This window comes from Drosophila serrata, unplaced genomic scaffold (assembly GCF_035046125.1).
Source record: "Drosophila serrata isolate PLE 108 unplaced genomic scaffold, ASM3504612v1 contig_382, whole genome shotgun sequence".
Lineage (NCBI taxonomy): Eukaryota > Metazoa > Arthropoda > Insecta > Diptera > Drosophilidae > Drosophila > Drosophila serrata.
This window is the reverse complement of record NW_028257280.1, coordinates 7,797,850-7,810,156: the sequence shown is the minus strand read 5'-3', so window position 1 is coordinate 7,810,156 and position 12,307 is coordinate 7,797,850. Positions and strand designations below refer to the sequence as shown.

Genomic DNA, 12,307 nt, shown 5'->3' with positions numbered 1-12,307 from the left:
GCTGCGGGACATATTGTGCTCGAATATATATATATTTTTGTTCTAATGAAAAAGTTATGACCATCAAATAAAGTATGCTGCTTGCCAGCAGCAGCAGCAGCAGCAGCAGCACAGGAGCAACATCAACCAGAGGCGTAACGAAAGCAGCTCAAAAGTGAAGCAAAACTGTTAAGTGACCGACCGTAAGACCTGCAATCGTGGTTGTTGTTGCCATTGTATTTGCTATCCTCCTTGGTCGTTGGTGACCTCGTCGACAGTTGAGAGTTGACTCCATTGTGTGCTTCCTGTTTACGCTGCGAATTCATATTGTTGCTGCTGCTTTTCACTTGATGTTGCTGCTACAGAGAACCGAAATGATAACAAATATATAACTTGAAAAATTAAGTACCAATATATAGAAATAATTGTTATTAATAACCGATTATAAATGCATAAACTGCAGTAGATTTTATTTTTTTTGTAGCTCAGGTACTTTGATTTCTTATTAAAGTTATACAAGTTTCAATTTGATGATCACTTAAGATACTTATTTTTCATGTGTATGGCTGCTGGTGACCCTTCTCTGGTCCCTTTCTTTTTTTTGTTGTTGTTGTTGTTGTGACCCCCATTATCTTTTGTCTTGTGCCGGCTATTGCCTTTCTTGTTCTTGTTCTCGTTCTTCAGTTCAGTTCAGCTCAGTGGAATTGTTGTTGCCGGAGCTGTGCTGTTATTATTTCCCATTCGTAGTTCGTTTAATTCAGTTTTCATATACACATGTCCCCTCAGTGTGTGTGCAGAGCGAGCGAAAGCGCTTGCGATGCCTTTGCCCACTGGGCGTATACTTTATCATACAATATTGTTTCGTTTTTATTACATGTCACTCAGACGTGGACGCCAGCCATCGCTTCTCCCTTTGTGGTTATTTGTATCTATGTAATGGCTGTGCGGGCGGTGGGGTTGGGAAAGAGCGTGTAAAGTGCGTTCTTTGGTTTTATATGAATTTTTTAGAGTTTTTTATGCACTCAACATGAAAATTTGTTCGTCAAGAGTTTCGCCACAACAACAACAGCGGCAGCAGCAGCCACGTGCTGCTCCCAGAGTTCTAATTTGGATTTTTGTGGGTAAAACCCCGCTTTATGCTCCTATATAGGGTATTCGGTACTATGCCAACAACTAACTCGGCTAAGCCCACGTACTTGGCCCGACCAGCTTTTGCATGTTGACAAAGGCGCACCTACACAGGAGCGGGGATTCACAGATACACAGATACATATATATATGTATATATTTTTAACGAGTATTACCATAAAATTACATATGCAAATATACATATTTCGAGCTGCCGGCTCGAGCAAAGCTGAAAAACTGGGCAAATAGGCTGCCGAGCAGTCCAAAGATTTAGCTATTTGTCAGCTCTGCAAGCGCAATCTTCAGGCTGAGCACGTAATACGTGACAATTACTACATTTTGGGTAAAACATGCTCATTAAATCATTTGAGCTTAATACGGTAAAGGCAACTGCGAAATGTGTGCCAAGGCATTGTTCGTCTCCTGTTGTTCCTGCTCCTGCTTCTGGTGCTCCTGTACAAAAGCCACTACCTGTGCGCATAAAACCGCATCGTACACGGAGAAAACTAGGGAAAGATAAAGCACTAGCTATCTATCAGTAGATATTTATTTAATTCATTTAATCTTATCACATATTATACTGATGTAATAATTTATAGTATTCAACAAATTATTCTTTACAATATCGATTCTAAAAGCATAATGTGGTTGGTCGCCCATCCTAGTAAGAAATGTAGTGAGAAACTTATTAAATTTAATTGGAACTGAGATTGATTTGACATCATCAAGCACACACCAGCTAAGGCCACATCATTTCTGACATTTTAATATATATTTAATATTTGGTTTCCGTGCACCAGGCTCCATGCTTATCCAAGGGCTGAGCCATTAGGAGGCGGTGTAGGCCACGCCGGGGCCAGGCCAACTTGTCTATATGAACAATGGCTCGGCTGGCAGGCAAAAGTGAGCAACAATGCAGGGCCTGCTAAAGGATTTAACAAGGGACCGCGCCACGATGACAGGGCCTGGGGATGGGTACGACGACGAGCCAGGACGACGGATGAGGATGAGGATGAGAACCTGGCCAAAACCTAAAGCCGGGGCTGAGAACAACAGCACTGATGAGTGGAGACACTGCACACACAAGTGCGACAACAGCTACATGCAACTATAAGGTATTTTCGTAGCAACAAAAGCAGCCTGGCAAATGAACAGGCAGGACCTGCCTGTCCCGGTGTCCTGTTGCCCTGCTGCCATCCTGACTGCCTGCCAGGCACCAGTCACCAGGCACCAGGAAGTGTAACATCAGCGCTGCCATCCTGTAGTGTCCTTTTACCGCACTTTGCATGACGTTTAGCTGGCCGAAGTGCCGTCCGCTCTCAGCTCTTACTCCAGAGATCCAATCCAACCCACTTTGTTACAGCCGGGAGGTAAAGCCAGAGCGGGACGTTGTCTCCCCACATTACTTATTATGATTATTATTTAATGCAGCAACAGCAACAGTTACCCCATTGTCCCGCTTCGAACCGGAGGTGGTCAGTCCAGACCTCGTGATCGAAGGGGGAAATACCAAGAAGGAAATGCAAGTTTCTATATTATAAAATCAATAAAATATATTTTATCTACAACTTTGTGGAGAATTTTCAGAAATGAAAAGCTTAGATATCTTAAGCTGTAAAACTTACTTGTATCAAGACATATCCCTTAGCTTACATAAAGAAATCTAGGCAATCGGTTTTCAACCTTACTTACTCAAGGGTTCTAACTACATTCTAACTATAGGGTTTTTTTAGAGACCTATACTTTTTTTCTGTTGATATTAGAGGTAAAGGTTGCAGGTACTTCCTCACGAGTAATGAACTCACGTTCGCATCTCTGGTCTTCAAGCTCTCAAAAGTCTATTGTGGCCTCTTGTCCACTGCGTGTCGTTGGCATTGTTTTGTCTTTTCTGCTTTTTTTTTTGTGTTGCTGTTACTCTTGTCTGGCTCACCTAGGCGGCAGGCCGTTGCTGAGGCAGAGCATCTCCTGCCCGCAACCATGTCGCCAGTCTGCGATTCTTTGGCCTGCCCTGTTATTCTTTTGTTGCGTGCACTTTTCTCCGTAGTATTTCGTAATATTTGCTAAGTATGCTTTTGAAATTGTGGTCTTCCACCATTATGTCATTCATTCAAAGGCACAAGAGGAGTTCCAGCGGCAACAAAAGGCAGCGCTGGGGATAGTCTCACCGCATAGTTCTAGTCGCAGTCGCAGTTGCTGTTGCTGTTGGTGTTGCCGATGTGGCTGCCGTTGTCGTTAGACTTGTTATTGAAAGAGATAAAGAGCGGTTACTTAACCACACGACGTCGCGCCGTTGCTTGGATGCTGCTCGTTGCTGCTCGTGCAATAATGTAGCATAAATATTACTAATTTCAGGGAATTTATTTAACTGTAGTAAAATTTAGTAGCCTGCAGCCAGGCCGTTTTGCTGCTGCAGAGTGCAGTTTGCCCGTTGCATTGAAAGGGAGCACATATTGCGCATACGCCGCACTGGCCCAGCCCACAGCCCGGGGTGTGCTGACAGCATCTGGCAGCCAGTGAGATATAGTGAGACTGTACGGGGGGAAATGGCAGTGAAGCCCGGCCTGGCGGCGAATTTGCTCTTGGTCTGTCTTGAATTTGACAGAGGGGCTCCGTTGCATGTCCGCAGCCGTTGGCTGGATGTTATTTAAACGCACAGCGTTTAGGCTTAAATTGTGGTCTTCTCCTCGCTCCCCCAGAATCCATCTCGACCTGATAGCTAGCTAGCCAGACCAGCTTCCCAGCTTAACCCATTGCGTGGTGGTGGGCGTGTCATTAGACAGCAGCGGGCTAAAAGAGATAAATGGCGACAGTCGTTGAACTTTTTGCTTTGCCAGTTGTTTATGCATTTCAAATGAGGCGTGCAGCTGATGGGCGGGCGGGTAATACATTTTATTTGCAATCTTAACCTTAATTTAGTTGCAAGACTCAAGAGCCAGCCATGGAATCTGTCGTCTGAAATAAATGAAAATGCAGAAGCAGAAGCAGTGGCAGGAGCAAAGCCAGCAACAAAAAGCGCAGCAATAAACATACAAATACAAATACAAATACAAATACAAGGATGGCAAACACGGATGCACACGCAGACAAACAGAGGGAGCACGCAATGCGGCGCCATCTTCACTCTTTCAAACGAATTGCAAGGACCCAGAATCCAGGATCCAGGGCCAAAGTACGCCAACGGAGGAAACGGAAGGGCACTTTTACTTTGTGCCAAAAGGCAATGAAAATGACTAATTTAGAGTTTAATTAAAATGCGCTAACGATTTGGAGCTCAACAGCGGCAGCAGCAACAGCAGCAGCAGCAACATCACGATGCTACGAGCAATGCCAACTCAAAGTCCCGAGCTACAACTTAAGCCCGCCTGTCGCTCAAGAAATTTTCTGGAGAAATAAATAATCAGCCACAATGGCAGCGAGAGCAGCGCAGAAAGTTCGGGGCCTGATGATGGAGATGTAATCCCCTGAAATATCTATTAAAATAATTGCCATTGAAATTACGTCGATAGCTTTGAGCTGGCCGTTGCGATGGAGACCTTTTCGCCAGCTGGGCAAAAGGATCCAGGATGGAACAAATATTCAACAGTAAGACTTTGGGCACTTCAGTGCGATTATAAATCAATTCGACCTTAAAGCCTCGCCGAATATGCCAAATTAGTTATATTCAGTAAATGGCTGACGAATCGCAAACCATTTAAAGTCCAATTAATTGAACTTTTTAGCTAAACGCAATCAATCAAAACTTTTTGCGAAGCATTGAAAGGACATGAATTTAAATCGTTGCCTCTAACTAATGTACCTCGATAAATTAACGGAAAATGTCTATATTAATTAGAGAGTGACATAACACGCAAATTAAGTGCTTTGTTAGTGTGAACATAATGTTCAGACACAATTTAACATTAGTAAAATATCCAATTAGCTCAATATGTTGAATATGTTGCCTAAAAGTCAAACACGTTGAAGGTTACTTTAGGCTATTTCGTCTAATTTAATTTGTTCACTTAAATACAAAGCATTACTCTTTATATCCATTAATAATTGATAATTGCCATTCATTAAACTTAAAAATCCCCCTCTATCTGTCTCTCTCTTTCTCTGATTATCCTCCACGTTTACCAAGGCTTTAACCAAATCCCAGAAGTGATAAGCTGGCGGCCATCTTTCATGCCATTTGCGTCACACGAAATGCGAAATTAAGTAAGGTAAAATTGACAGAAGATTGAGCTCTATTTCCAAAAACCCTCTTCAGGAAATACCTCCCCCCATTGAGGCTGCCGAGAATTTTAATACACTCGAAAATATTTTGTGCAGGCGGCAGAAAAACAACAGCGTCAGAAGCCATAAATTGACGTCGCTTTGTCCTCGTTACTCGGCGTGAACAGTTGAGATGCCGGAATCGGGAGTCGAGTCGGCGTTATTAATCGACTGGCATCCATAATTGTGGTTGCCATTATAATTGTCATTATGTACAATACACGGATGGATAGTGTGCCTGTCAAGACGTCAGTCACCGGCGGCCACGCGATGGCTGCGGTTCCTTGGCAGCTCCTCCGGTTTCAATTTCGACCTATTCCTACTTCTCCTGCTCCTCCTCCTGCCCGTCAGGATCTGTGTGTTCCTTTGTGCCAGTGTGTTTGTGTGTTTCTGTGGCAATGTAATTGACTGTGAATAATAACCGCTATAATAATTTTCAGCCACAACGCCAAAGCCTGGCAACAGCAGGCCCAAAATCGTGCTGCCTCAACCGAACCGAACCGAACTGAGGCTGAGGCTGAGCGACAACAATGCTGACAGTGTTGTTGATGACGATGATGAGCACCAGGATGGGGACTCTGTGGAACATAGGACTCCGAGTATATATTGTAGAATGTATATGGTAGGAACGGGCCACACAGACGGAGGCACAATTTGCGATTGACAATCCTATTAATAACGAGAGCAGCCGGAAACCCCGGGCAGCATTCATAGTTCAACTTGCCGGCATAAATAAACAAGATGGAAGAAGAATTTATTGGGCTGGCATGCCGAAGTGCGTATGATCTCGCTCAACGGAATTATTCCAAGTCTCACCTGGGATTCGCCAAAAGTCAACAAGGTTTAGGATTTAAGGCGAACAATTAGCAGATGGGGCTTTCAACAGGAATTTCATAGATACAAATACATATTCTATTTGCTTAGCTTTGAAGTCAAGCTTTATTTATTTACAAGCTTATTTATTAAATTTAACGGGAATTAAAGTATGGGTTGATAGCAGGAAAATTAAATTAAAGAGAATCTTAGTTCTTACAAAAATCAAAAGAATATTATATATAAAATATATTTCATTTTTAGTACACTTTCTTTTTATTTCACATAGATTTTACCAAATTACTAATTGACGTTTTTGGTGAAATTAAACCAAGTCACTGAAAGGTGGCACACGGAATGGGAAAGGACATGTAGCCTGTGCGTCAGGATATCTGAATTGTAAGCACAATTGGAAGAAAGGGATCGCTCCCCGGCGAGGGCAAGTGGCAGAACAATCATAAATGACATTGCTCAATTGCATTTGATTAACTTAATTGTTTTCGGGCTTATGGCCGGGCGATTAACAATGAACGGCGCCCAAATTTGACACGACTACGGCTGCGTTTGTCGTTAAGTCGGTGGGGTCGTTGGGGTCGTTGGGGTCGTTGGGGGGCTGATGAGGATGATGGGGCTGGGGATGGGAAAATCAAGGGGGTGGTGGGCTGGAAATGCCACCCCCAGGCAGGGGAGGGGGGTTGACAAATGTCAGCAGTACTGGCATATCTGTATTGAATTATTGACATAATTTACAAAATCTGTGGCTAATGGGCCGTATGACTGTGTATAAATACCCATGGCTATCTCTCTCTCCCTCTCTGGGCCAAAGTGTGCGGTCGTCCTGGCTATTTACCCAACCCGTGTGTGTGTGTGTGTACATGGATATGTGCGTGTGTGTTTGTGTAGGTGGTCTGCAATGCATGTCAAAATGAAATTTGTGTATTTTGCCATCGGGGAAGGGGAAGAAATGGTATGGCCAGGGAGGCGAGGGCAACAGCAACAGGTTAATTTATATTGCCTTCAGTTTATTGAATTATTATAGCTCATTAATGGGTCCGCTGAAATGCGATTTCGAAACACGGGACCACGGGTGTCCACCTGATCCCCCTGGCCACCCCCCAGAAGCGAGACTCCCGCGGGAGTCGTGAATGTGCGCCGGAAGTTTATCAGTGACATTTGCAGCTTGTTAGCCAAATCGAGCATTAGTGCGCCATCAATTACCCGTTTATTAAAGCCATTTTTATTGAATGCCAATGCAAAGGCTCGAATGAGAACGAGGACTGGTTACAGCAAATGCAACTGAGACTGGGGCCCATCTGACCGAAAACCGAGACCGAAAACCACAAACCAGCAACCAAATACAGCAGCATCGCACTTCTGTTTGTGTACCTAGAGCCCGGACTCTGTATGTGTGCTGCCGCCAGTGTGTACAATGTAAACCATAAAACTAATCTTATTTGACAGATGAATTAATTAAAATCAGTGGAAAGCATCTAACTGACATCGGGGCCTGCCAGTCCGCCTGCCAGTTAGTCTGGCCCACATCCATATCCACATCCGCGGATCCACCTATGGAAATGGCCAGCAGTTTCAGCTGACAAGGGAAATTCGTAGCACGAGCAGCGGCGGACCATCAAGCACTTTCATGTGTTTTCAAATTAATTTAACACTGTCAATTTGCTGGCTTACAGGGAGAGCACTGGAACTGATCTGCACCATAAAAAATAGGCTGTCAACACGTTTTTGGGGAAGGCTTAAAAAAGGAGTACCTGGAAATACTTGTACAAATTTGTATATTAATCAACTTAAATAGAGAAAGTTCAGTGTTTTAGAATATTCTTATTTGCTTTTAAGCAATGGGTTATGTATTTTCTGTAAATGGCTTAGTTATGAAGTATAAGTTAATACATATTTCTTAGTATTTATTTTATAAAGAAGCTTAAAACAAAGTGAAGGAATCATTTCCGACCCTATAAATCATATATATTATTGATCGGCATCGAAAGCTGAATCGATCTAGCTATGTCCGGTTAAAAAATAAATTTTAAAAAATTTTTCGAAATTTAAAAATTTCATTTCATCATTAAAAATGTCAAAAATGTACAAAAAATCGAGATTCCTACATTTTTAAACTGAGTATACAGATTTGTTAGCACTATAAAAACTAGCACAGAACCGCTTTCCAAACTGAAATTAATACATTTTTGGATTAGATATGATATTTTGAAAAAATATGATTTACCCAAAAAAATCAGCATTTCAAAATATTGATTTAATGCATCTAGAATCACGATAACAAAATAACAAAAAGTCATATATACATATATAGGTATATATATCGATTTGCAATCAAAATTTTAGTTAATAAAGATTTCATAACAAATTTAACTCCATTTTTCAAATGTTAAGATTTATCAAATGTTTAGTTTTGTAAATATTTAAGCCTGATGTTCTGGTATCCTAATAAAGGCAAACACTGAAAAGCTTTCCAAATTGATATAAATGCATTTTTGGTTGAGTTTTGATCGATTGCACATTCGAACCCATGACCTTATAGCTAACTTGATGAGTATACCAACCTCGGCTGATTTTAATTAAAGCCGCTCGAACATATCTTTAATTGGACCAAAATGTTTGTGTTTTTGCTCAATTTCCAGAGCTTTCCGCACTGCAATGTTTCAAGTGTTGCTGGTTGTTTATGTTGCTGGCAATAACAGCAGCTCGACGATGGTAAACGTTAACTAATTCCATGGAAATGCTGTTGCGCGGCTACTATTTGCATTTGCAACCGCAGCAGCATCAGCAGCGAGACGGGACGGGAGTTGCGTGGGGGCATGTTGCACGTACAGGGTGTCAGTGCATGCAATGCCATGTGAGGCCCTCGGCAACAATTGGCTAAAACGCTACTCGGAGTGACTGACATTTAGCATGATTTAATGACACCGCTGCGGGGCGGGACATATAGCCAGCGACTCCGATTCCAATACCGATTCCCATTGCAACTCCCACATACTCCGAATCGGAATCTAATGAAATGCTTTGTTATGTTGCAAGATGCAAATGGCAACAGGGTCACAGGGCACCAGGCCATCGGGCATCAGACATCGGTCACCGGACAGCGACTGAAATGTAATTTGGCTTGTATGCAAAGTTGGGTGAAGAAACGGCAAGTAACATTGAAAGCATTGTCGTGTAGCAGCCACCCCCACACTTCACACTCCACACTCCCAACCCATGGAGCCCGCTCCCAGATCTCCGCTCCGGAAAAGAAGAACTACCAAAAGCGACTGTGACTAACTATGGCTGTAAATGCTAATGACTTTACGTTGTTATCGATGTCAAAGTTTGCGCTAATAATAAACTTCAACTGAAACTAATTAAGCGACTTTGCGCTGGCCAAAGCGATTCTCACACACGAACAAACAGCCAGCGAGTGGAGGAAAAGCGTTGGGAAAGTGCGATGGGGAAAAGCATGGGAAAAGTCCGAGCAGCAGTGACAACCCGCTGGCCTTTCGGCCAAATAATTAATGAACTGCATCAGCGGGAGGTGGAGCTGCTTGCTGCTCACACATGACGCAAGCGGGAGTTCCGTACAAATAAACTCACTCTGGATCCCATTCCGCCGATTTTCCCCCGGAGTGATGACCACTCCGAGTGGCTTTTCCTGTGTGTCCATCCAAATGGGGTAGAGGGTTGCCCCAGCAACTTTCCCGAAAAGAGATTGGGTTACATATTCACAAGCTCGGAGAGCGAAGTGCCTAATTGCACCTCAGGCATATCTAGCCATAATACCATACTCTTGTTACCATATTTACCTTAAAGTTTAAAACAAAGTTGGAATTTTGTGTTTATTAAATTGATTAAAAGTTGTTTAGTAATAAGAAATACAGAGAAACGAAAATTTTTCAAATGTTAAATAAAGTTAAATTACTCAATAGTAGTTAAAAAAAATTTAACTATTAGCTATTTAAGCTTTATTCAATTATTTTAATTCACACCAATCGGTGGGGCGACCCTCGCCCTGCGGTTACATATTACTGACGGAAGGCGTCAGTTAGACAAGCGTTTGAAAACTATTAAACAGCGTCCAAAGTTCACGGGGACCGGGCGGAAAATGGAAACCGGATGGCGGAAAAGCGGATGGCGGAAAAGCGGATGGCGCATGGCGGATAGCGGAAGGCGCGTACTGTTGCCTGTCAGAGTTGACTGCTTTGGGTCGCTATCCCCTGTCGTTGGTGGCGCCTCTGCCGCTGTCATGTTGGTGGCGGTCTAGGGCAAACAAACTACAGCTTTTAAGCATTTGTGTAACATTAATTAAATTTATATTCAAACAGCGCGCGACTTAATTTCTAATTTCCGCCCTGGCAGTGGGTGGTGCCACGCCTACGGGGTGTCCCAGTGGGTGGTCCCCAACGTTGGGTGTCTGCCGCCGGTTGTGGGTTAAGTGTGTGTATATATACATATATATGTGGCGGCTGGCTAGTGACTGGTGGCTGGCCGCGGGTGGTTGGCACTTTAAGCAACCTGCCCGGGCGTCATTAACTTTAATGCCTCGCTTTATTTAGCAGCAAACAAATGTCATAACAACATCCTCGACGCACCACAAACTTAAGAGGGGGTGGTGCTTGCTTGGCGCAAGGCCATCAGCATCAACATCAACACCAACACTAACAAGTGCGAAACGAGGTTGTTATGAAATTTATGCCAGGCATACTTTTGTCATAATTGCGCCTCCTTTTGACTTGTGCGCCAGCCTCTCCTGCCTCCACCCGTTTTTATTTCCCTCGTTTCATCTCGTACTTTTTTCCCCATGTTACCCTGTGTTGGAGAGTGTCGACAGTTTTTTGAAATATGGGCCAAAGTAAGTTGGGCCGCATGCAAATGTAATAACCCTGGCATTGGCTTCAGCTCTCCATTCCCTGCTTTCAGGACTCCAGGACTGCCAGGCTCCCGAAGCCAGGTTCTGGCTCCTGTCACTGGGTCGCCCGTCAACGGTGTCAGGCTCTCCTGTCGGCTTATTGCCAGCTCAGCCGCCACCCGGAGCTGTGACCTTTGCTACCAGTTAGCAGTCCGGGAACCGTCCGGCAATCCAGCGATCCAGCATCCCACCTGGTAGGACCACCGCAATCAGACCAGGGCATCCCACCCCGACAACCTGGGACTGCTTCATTTTATGCTTGTTGAGTTAATAGTTGCTTACCAACTACTGCTTTCAGTGCGTTCTTCCTCAATCACTCAAAACACTGCAGAAAAAGAGAAGCTATTATTTCAATTTTAATTAATTCTGTAAGTAAAATATTCCAGAATAAATAAGGATAAGTACAAAACTTCCCAGTCAAAATGTATAATGTTTCTCTTGTATTTGTTGTTTATAAAATGTATTCTTCTTATACACTAGTATTAAGGATTAATGATGCCTCTGGTTTATACTAATTATGTAAATTTTCTCTTAGTGCCTTTTTTGGTGTCGGTGTCTGAGCCTTGGCCCTGCGATAGTGGCAGTGACTGCAAGTGCCGTAATTTGTAATTTCGGGAAAATGAATTTTTGGCTTTTCGGGCTCTTTTCGGGCGGGTTGGTGGAAGCCGTCTGACAGGCATTCGGCAGGTCTTCCTTCTAGCTGAATTGCAGGTCAACCAGCTCGGGCTTCGTCTCCGCCTCCACCTCCTACCTCCGGCTCCAAGTGTTCAATTGTCAAACGGACTGGAGTGGAGTCGAGTTTGGGAGTGACTTGCTTGTTTATCGCTTTGCTGGCCACCCGGCGGCTGACTTTTAAATAAACCATAAAACAAGACTATTTACTTCAGTTGCGTTGTGGCCATAACTACAGAATCAAGAGGATGGGAGATGGAGCTGAGGATAGTGTCGGATGGTCCCGGATAGCTGGGAGTTTTATCTCCTTTTTATCGCTTCTTTAGCAGGGGGTTCTGGCCGGGCCGATTCCTCGGTTACTCGGTTAGTTGGTCGCCTGGCGGTGGGCTATTTTTAGTGTCAGTCGTGTTCAATTACGTAGGTTCCGTTCCTGCATTTGGCCAGTTGTTTGTTTTCCTTGGCGTGGCCAAATCACACACATAAAACGGACACTAAAACTGGGAAATTGTCGACTGTCGACATGGCCTAAAAATAGCTGAATCCTTT

General features: G+C 43.6%; 1 long non-coding RNA gene across 1 annotated transcript; it reads left to right on the top strand.

Annotated features, from left to right (window-relative positions):
* Positions 1–2,288: 2,288 nt before the first annotated feature.
* Positions 2,289–2,794, top strand: LOC147642602 (uncharacterized). The gene is made up of 2 exons (XR_015273311.1): positions 2,289–2,477; positions 2,539–2,794. It is a non-coding gene; the product is annotated as an uncharacterized LOC147642602 (long non-coding RNA).
* The last annotated feature ends 9,513 nt before the right edge of the window (positions 2,795–12,307 follow it).